This window comes from Leucoraja erinacea, chromosome 5 (assembly GCF_028641065.1).
Source record: "Leucoraja erinacea ecotype New England chromosome 5, Leri_hhj_1, whole genome shotgun sequence".
In the NCBI taxonomy this organism is placed as follows: domain Eukaryota; kingdom Metazoa; phylum Chordata; class Chondrichthyes; order Rajiformes; family Rajidae; genus Leucoraja; species Leucoraja erinaceus.
This window is the reverse complement of record NC_073381.1, coordinates 52,372,976-52,382,377: the sequence shown is the minus strand read 5'-3', so window position 1 is coordinate 52,382,377 and position 9,402 is coordinate 52,372,976. Positions and strand designations below refer to the sequence as shown.

Here is a 9,402-nt window from a genome sequence, read left to right as displayed (position 1 = left end):
ATCATATTAAATCATCCCTTAAAAATCCCGCCAATTTCAATGAGACATTGACAATAAAGGCATTTTACCACTGCCATTGGGAAGAAGGTACAGGAGCCTGAAAACTGTAACGTCTAGGTTCAGGAACACCTTCTTCCCTTCAGCCATCAGGCTATTAAACACGACAACCTCAAATAAGCTCTGAACTACAATAGACTATTATTATTATTATTATTATTATTATTATTATTATTATTATTATTATTATTATTATTATTATTATTTAATTAATATAATCATAATAATAATAATAATAATAATAATTATTATTATTATTATTATTACACTATTATTGTTTGTTTTTTGAGTATGTGCGTATGTGCATGTGTATGTATATATATGTGTGTGTGTGTACTTGTGAGTATGTGTATATATACACACTGAACTTTTTTTTTCTCGCTAGTTTATCATATTGTTTACAGTCTACTATATTTACATATTCTGTTATGCTGCAGCAAGTAAAGGGCCTGTCCCACTTGGTGAATTTTTCGGCGAATGCCGGCATCATTGATTGACGTATCAGGTCACCGAAAAATTTATGGCGTGATGTGGCGTGACGTGGTGTGTTGACGTATTGACGTGCGGTGTTTCCTCAGGTGTCCCAACTTTTTTTTGTCATCTCTGGATTTTGAAATGTTCAAAATCTTTCGGCGACCCTAATACATTAGTCAATGACGCCGGCAGTCGCCGAAAAAATCGGCAAGTGGGACAGGCCCTTAAGGATTTCATTGTTCTATCTGGGACATCTGACAATAAAACACTCTTGATTCTTGACAAGTCTTCCCCTCCCCTTTCAGCATTTGGTAGCAAACCCTCCCTGTGCAACGCCATGATCTGCCCTTTCCAATTCTGCTTATGGAAGTTTCACATGCAACCTCACAAAGTACAAAACCTATGCTTTCACCTCTTCTCTTCCTGCCATCCAGAGATCAAACCAATCTTTCCTGGCGATACACTTTTACACTTCATCCGCATTTCATTGGATTTCATTGTATCAGTCTGAAGAAGGATCTCGACCTGAAACGTTACCCATTCCTTCTCTCCAAAGATGCTGCCTGTCCCGCTGAGTTACTCCAGCATTTTGTGTCTATCTTCAATTTAAACTAGCATCTGCAGTTCCTTCCTACACTCATTGTATTTGGTGTTCAGAAGGTGGTCTCTTCATTTGAGAAATCAACTACCAATTGGGTGATTGGTGATGGTAAAGCTGACCACCTGCCAGTTTAATTTTGCATCCAATTCTCATTTCGACCCTACCTGTTAATAGCCTCCTGCACTGTTAAAACAAGGCCCAACATAAGTTTGAGGAATAACACCTCATATTCTTATGGATACTTTGAAGCCTCCCAGACTCATTATTGTATTCAACAGCTTTGGGTAAATCACTACGTCTGTCTATATCAGAACTGTTGTAAGTCATCCTTTTGATATTTTTTACACAAATCGCAACTTGAAATGTTCACTCTGTCTCCCTCTCATCAGAAACTGTCTGATCTGCTGAGTGTTTTATTTTCAATGTGCTTTCATCAGAAGTGCTGCTGAAGTATCTGATGAATGATCTAGTGCTCCGATGACGGGTAATTAATTTAAAACATGAAATTTCTCTCACCACACCCGCTCCCTGACTGGCTAAGCATTTTGCGTTCTTGCTGTTCTTATTTAATTACTGAAGGAAATGTTTTGTTCACTAATATAATACATTTGCAGGTGTTTGCTGTGCACATATTAGTCACTGTGTTTTTTACATAACTGCGGCAATCCTTCCAAGGTATTTAATTGGTTATAATGTAAGTTGGACATCCCAAGCTTGTAGCAGTTGCTCAATGGCTCTAGGCTTTATTTTTACAGGTGCAGGCACACCCTCCTGGCTTTGATGGAAAAGACCTACCTCTGCAATCTGAGCATTGAAGTAATTTCAGATTTGTGGTTTTTGCTACAAAAAGTTTTGAAGCTGAAACCTCGCGTAAAGATCATAAAGCAAACGGCAGTCAAATCCAACTCAATCCTTACCCTTTACTCCCATGTTTTTGCAGTAAGCAAAACCACCTGTAACAATAGAATATCTGGTGTCCACTTTTATTACTAGGTAATAAAATAAAATTCCACCTAGCAAATTATTAACTCTCAGTTAACCACAATTTGTTCCAGTGTTAAGTTTAGAGATACAGTGTGGAAACAGGTCCTTTGGCACGCCAAGTCCATGCTGATCATTGATCTTCTGCTCACACTGGTTCTATGTTATCCACATGCCCATCCAATCCCTACACACTTTTAGGTAATTTATAGAGACCAATTAACCTACAAACCCAATTGCCATTGGGATGTGGAAGGAAACCGAAGCACACAGAGGAAACCCACATGGTCACAGGAAGAATGTACAAACTCCACACAGGCAGCACCCAATATCAGGATGAAACCCACATCACTGGCGCTATGTGGCAGCAACTCTCCCAGCTGTGCCACTGTGACGCAGGTAGAGCTGTTAACCAGAAATATTACACAATAGACAATAGACAATAGTATGAAGGGAAGCTGGCCAGGAATATAAAGAAGGACAGTAAAAGCTTGTTTAGATATGTTAAGGGAAAAAGAATAGCAAAGTAAAATGTGGGTCCCTTGAAGGCAGACACGGGTGAAATTATTATGGGCAAGAAGGAAATGGCAGAGGAATTAAACAGGTACTTCGGATCTGTCTTTACTAAGGAAGACACAAACAATCTCCCAGAAGTACTGGAGGACAGAGGATCTAAGGGGGTCGAGGAACTGAAAGATATTTTCATTAGGCGAGAAATAGTATTGGGTGGGCTAATGGGACTGAAGGATGATAAATCCCCTGGGCCTGATGGTCTGTATCCCAGGGTCCTCAGGGAGGTGGCTCTAGAAATAGTGGACGCATTGGTGATCATTTTCCAATGTTCAATAGATTCAGGACCAGTTCCTGTGGATTGGAGGATGCAGCTAATGTTCTTTTCAAGAAAGGAGCGAGAGAGAAAACGGGGAATTACAGACCAGTTAGCCTGACTTCGGTGGTGGGAAACATGCTGAAGTCAATTATTAAAGAGGTAATAATGGGGTAGCATTTGGATAGCAGTAAAAGGATTAGTCCAAGTCAGCATGGATTTATGAAAGGAAAATCATGCTTGACTAATCTTCTGGAATTTTTTGAGTATGTGACAAGTAAAATGGATGAAGAGGAGCCAGTGGATGTGGTGTATCTAAACTTTCAGAAAGCCTTTGATAAGGTCCCACACGGCAGAATGGTGACTAAAATTAGAGCACATGGTATTAGTGGTAGGGTGTTGACGTTGATAGAAAATTGGTTGGCAGACAGGAAGCAGAGAGTAGGAGTGAACGGGTCCTTTTCAGAATGGCAGGCAGTGGCGAGTGGAGTGCCGCAAGGCTCGGTGTTGGGGCCGCAACTGTTTACCATATATATTAATGATTTGATAGAAGGAATTAGGAGCAACACTGGCAAGTTTGCTAGTGACACAAAGCTGGGTGGCAGTGTGAACTGTGAAGAGGATGTTCGGAGGTTGCAGGGTGACCTGGACAGGTTGAGTGAGTGGGTAGACCCAGGAGATTCGGAGGCTTACCGCAGGTCTGGTAGACAGTAACACCGGGAGCCCGCGGGTCCCTGCTGGGAGACCGCTTTTCGGGGCTTCCGCAACGGCGACTTCTCCCGCCCGAGTTGCGGGGTTGAGGATGACCTGGAGCGGGGCCTTACATAGCCCGGCGCGGCTTTAAATTGCCGCGGGACTTGTTAGCCCACATCGGGGGCTCCAACACCAAGATCCGGAGCGCGGCCTTGCATCACCCGGCACGGCTTTAATATTGCCGCGGGACTTATTTACCATCACCGCCGGGGGCTTTGACTCTGACCAATGAGGAGGAGATTCACTGTGATGGATGTTCATGTAAATTGTGTTGTGTCTTGGTTCTTCTTGTTTGTATGACTGCAGAAACCAAATTTCGTTTGAACCTCTGGGTTCAAATGATAACAAATAAATTGTATTGTATTGTATTGTATTGTATGCGTGGCAGATGCGGTATAAAATGAGAGGTTATCCACTTTGGTGGCAAAAACAAGGGGGCAGGTTATTATCTTTGGCGTGCAGGTGCAGCAGGCAGTGAAGAAAGCTAATGGAATGTTGGCCTTCATAACAAGAGGATTTCAGTATAGGAGTAAAGAGGTTCTTCTCCAGTTGTATAGGGCTCTGGTGAGACCCACATCTGGAGTATTGTGTACAGTTTTGGTCTCCTAATTTGAGGAAGGACATCCTTGTGATTGAGGCAGTGCAGCGTAGGTTCACGAGATTGATCCCTGGGATGGCGGGACTGTCATATGAGGAAAGATTGAAAAGGGTAGGCTTGTATTCACTGGAGTTTAGAAGGATGAGGGGGGATCTTATAGAAACATATAAAATTATAAAAGGACTTGGCAAGCTAGATGCAGGAAAGATGTTCCCAATGTTGGGCGAGTCCAGAACCAGGGGCCACAGTCTTAGAATAAAGGGGAGGCCATTTAAGACTGAGGTGAGAAAAACTGTTTTCACCCAGAGAGTTATGAATTTGTGGAATTCCCTGCCACAGAGGGCAGTGGAGGCCAAATCACTGGGTGGATTTAAGAGAGAATAGTAAGATTAAACGAGAACTTACCAGTTTGAAGTTTGATCTGTATTTTATGAGGAGTTACGATGAGGGATTTCGTGAAGAAGCCCGCTTCCACGCATGCGTGTCATACTTCAAAGCAGCGGTGTGAGGTCACAGGAACCTATAATGATCTAACATAGTAAGATTACCAAAGAGATACCAGTTTTTGATATGATCATAAGAGGGTGGGAGCGGAGGGCACGAAATCCCTCATCGTAACTCCTCATAAAATACAGATCAAACTTCAAACTGGTAAGTTCTCGTTTAATCTTACTATTTTACTTCGGAGTCACGTGAGTGACTTCGTGAAGATTTCAAAGCTCTGTGACCTCATGCCGTGGAACGAGTCCATGCTTCACAACTGCCTTGGGTATTGGGAGAGAGCATCATTAGTAATTTTAAAACACAATTATACAAAGAGTTGTGTGGTATAACGAAAAAATATATATAACATTTTTTAAAAATTTGAGAATCATAGCCCTGTAACCTTTCGGGCAAATTATTTTGTTGAACATAAAATGTTTTCTTAATACAATGATGGCTCCAAAAAATAACTGGTTTATTATAAAACCTGTGGAAAACCCTTTTTTAATGACCATCCTGCCATTCTGAGGATTTGGTCTGTGGGTACCTGTACAATTTTTGCTGCGGATGTTGCTGCAGCCCTGGTGGAATGAGAGTTAAAACATTAGTGTCTATTTCTGCCATTTTTAGGACCTATTTGAGCCACCTTGATATAGTTTGAGTCATGACCCTTTCATGCGGTTTCTTGTAAGAGATAAACAACTCCATTCTCTGACCTCGAATGTTCTTAGTATATTCTATGTATTGTTAGATGTGTCTTGCTATACAGTCGTTTGCCATATGGGTGTACCATAAATTCAAACACTTGACCCGAGGAACCCGATCTGTTTTCTTTTATTAAATCCTGTATGACAACACCAGTTTCTCGGTGAGATGATCAGGGAGTCCAGGCTCAGTTTGCTTAATGGCTGGACTTGTTGTGCGGTAAATAACACCATGAGCATAACCATCTTCCTGGACTGTTACTGAAGTGACAACGCTGTTATGAGCTACAAGCTCCTCAGCATGTTGAGAAACGACACCCACGTCCCAGATTTCGGAGTACCTGGTTTTCTTACCAGGGGTGCGTTTCCACCGCGTGCCGCTCCGTTCCTTGTGATAGGTAATTGGAGAGTGCACTTGTGGCACTATTGAAGGCACTGTAGCTCCATCGATTATCCTAATGGAGGCTTGTAAAAATTCCAATACGGCCAGAATGTTCTTGGCCTTTTGGTCGAGATTGTTGTCCAAGAAGTATATGCCCCATTTCTTGATGTGTCCAAGGTACTGCTTCCGTGTTGACAGTCTTAGTGCAGATGAGATGAGATTCATCGTCCTGTCTGACAGTGTAGTGGGTCTGTTAGACTCTACAAATCAATAAATCCATAGTGTTATGGCATGGATGACTGCCTCCAGTCACTGGATAAATCAATTTTTTTTTTTTTTTTTTTTTTTTTTTTTTTTTTTTGGCAATGTTCATAGGGAACATGGTTCTAACACCATCCCCTGTAAGACTGAAATACCATGATTGAGAAGGTCAGTCGGGTACTCTGAAAATTCCAGATGCCGAGTGTGGTTGAATTATCCCTAGTACCCCAATGATGGGTCCGAACGGGGGAAAACCTCACCCTATGGCTTATTTACATAACAATGCCAAGCTGGTTTACGAATTTTAGTACATAATAATGGGGCTAATGATTGCCCCTTTTGTAAGCTCTATATTGCCAAAGTTCCTCTATTGAGTCAATGCCTGCCATATAGAAACCCACAACTGACACCAAGTCTATATCAATAATAAGAGCATCCATCTTAAAATGAATATCTAAAACAAATGTGTTTAGGGTTAAAATCAATGATAATCCTGCAACCCTACTCTATCTTATATTTAATAAATATGTTCAATCCCATCTTTTGTGTACAATTCTTGTAGCACCATGTGGGTTTTAGATTGTTTGGTTTATGTAAGGACAAAATGCCCTTCTGGTGTATGATGTACTGTGGTTATTGGGATGAGAAAAACCCTATCAGATAACCCTGAATACTGCTGAGATTATATGAATCTGTAGTGATTATATACCATACATAACTGTAGTGTTGCAACCTCCCCTACCCTCGTAGGTCCCTATTTTAACAGAAGAAAACCCCACCCACCTACCTCCATGGTTACCGGTGGTTTTGTTATTTCCTTGGTTTTTTGAAAATAAGGTTCTGGTTTAATATTTCTTGTTCGGGGTTGTGTGGGAGGTTGAGGCTTCCGCATCTTCCAGGGTGGCCGCCCTGGCCATACCCTAAAACGGATCCTGCAGGTTATATTGATTTCTGACACTGCTACTGGTATGAGCCACATTTTTTATGGCCTTGCCTGTGGCTGGTATCATGCTCCAAAATAGGCCCTTGCGCTGGCCTTGATGAGCCCCAGTGTCTTGGCTTAGTCCACACACGGTTCTTTATTTGCAAATGGTAGCATTTTTGGGGTCCTAGTGCTGGCTGAATGGCCGCCTTCCACGTGTAGTTCAGGTTATATTGCATATTATTAAACAGATCTAGTGCGTCTTGATGGTCTTTGGTTACCTACGTTTAGTCCAGGGTGCTGGTGTGTGCTATGATGCCTTCCGTCAATCCCTTGAAGGTTCTCTGGATCTTGAGGTCCTGGTTCCTGATGTTCGTCCATATGCTGCCAAATGCATTGGTTTACACTGGGCACCTGTAATGCCTCACCGTTGCCAGGTGGCAGATGTCTGGCCAGTGTTTGTAAATTTTTCTTGTTGGCGTTTGTGGCCAGACATATAGTAATACTATTGCCATCCTGGATCCAAGTCTACCCATGTTTGACTTGGCTAAAGTAATCGGCCACCATGTCCAGCAGAGTCCCCGCTGTGTTAGGATCATGGGACGCTGTATTACCAGGCTCTGGCCCATCAGGGTCCTGCCTACTCTTTTTTATAGAGTTAGAGATCTCTAGGGTCCCACACGGGGTACCCATGTGGGGCTTAACTGCTGCCCACTTGTCTTTTGTTCTGCGGACCCCTCTTGCAGGTCAGCCCAGAACTGACCCACAGTGCTCCCCTCTGATGGGGTAAAAGCATTGTGCAGCCCTCAAAGAGGTACTGCTGTGGTTTTATCACGTTGGAGCAAGGCTCCATACACCGCTTCTTCCCGCTCCAGCCCTCTCGGGCACTGGTTGCCGGCGGTTTTATGCAAAGTCGGACCCTTCTGAGTCCACTACCTTGTTTGATTTGTGTCTAGCCTACCGCTCGGTCACATGGATCTGGCCGGTGCGGGGCCGACATCGGGCACAGCTGATCCCACTACGGTTGATCCAAGTGCCGCTGGCTGCTGCTGGCTGCTCGCTGTTCCATGGTCCTCCTTCTCCAGTTTTGTCCTTCCTTCCGTGAAGTGGATATGGCCGGTGAGGGGGATAACTGGCACAGCTGCTTCCATCTATTCCTTTAACCTGACTTCAACGCTCTCAGCACTCCTGGCTGCTCCTTTATCTTAGACCCCTGGGACCCACCCCCGTACTGACGGTACTGGTCCCTTATGGTCGTTGCAGCCGGTCAACCCCACTCTAATGCCCTCAATTCTGGGCACTCCTACTTATATGGTCCTTAGATAAGGGACATATAAGACATTAAAACTGATGATAACAGCTACTATAGTTTTTATATAATATATATAGTCCCTAGATAAGGGGTGTATCAGATATTAAACTGATAAGAACAGATACTACACTTGATCTTAGCCAAAAAGCCGAGAAGCGATTATTGTAACTAAAACCCCGCTGGGACCGATCCTGGTACTCACATACTGGTCCCTTGTAGTAGATTGCAGCCAGTCAACTGCAAAGTCCTTTGCTGCCGAGAAATGAACTTTCTCACCATGCTGGAGCGAAGTTGGGCACAGGTGTTTTTCCCCCTCCGGGAATCGATGTGCCCATGCTGCTCCTGCCGTTGCCAGCTCCTCACGAAGTGCCAGCTGCCACTGCTGCTGTCTGTGCTACTGCCGCTGTCTGTGCTCCTGCAGCTGCCGGCTGCCACTGCTGCTGCCGCTGCCGCTGCTGCTGCTGCCGCTCCTCCGCGGTTCTCCCGCCGGCCTTCTGCACCTTACATGGACCTGGTCCATGTCTGCACCTAGAAAGGTAAGTTGAAGGAAACGCAGGGTCTCTTACCTGCTGTTCCCGACTTTCCTTCTCCCGCCGGTGACCGTCGTTCCCTGTGTCGGGTTCGTTCACGGGCCTGGTCCTTCGCGGCAGTTCCGCAGCCGGTAACCCCGGCTGTTCCTATAGATCCCCTGGACCCCGGTGCTTACCTTGTGAACAAGGTTTCCAGCCCGAACGTCCCGTTCCGACTCCATAAGTGCCGCTGCACTCGCTGAGCGTTTCGAGCCCCGGTACCGCTGGTCCGTGCTGTCTGTCCCGCAGCCTCTGCGCTGGCTGCTAGCGACTGGTCCCAAGCCAGTCTCGTTTGAGACTGGCATAGGGACCTTTTTTACTTTGCTTCCCGCCCGGCCGAGAGGTGAATTTTGCCGGTGCGGGAGCAAAGTCGGGCTCAGGTTGTTCCCCTCCAGGGAAACTCGTGCTGTTGCTGCTGCTGGCTGCTCGCCCTCCACGGGTCTCCCCGCAAGCTTTCCGCAGCCTCCTAAAAGTAAGTA

General features: G+C 44.6%; 1 pseudogene; it reads right to left on the bottom strand.

Moving 5' to 3' along the window:
- Nucleotides 1–8,406: 8,406 nt before the first annotated feature.
- On the bottom strand, nt 8,407–8,514 carry LOC129697725 (U2 spliceosomal RNA; annotated as a pseudogene).
- Between the last annotated feature and the right edge of the window lie 888 nt (nt 8,515–9,402).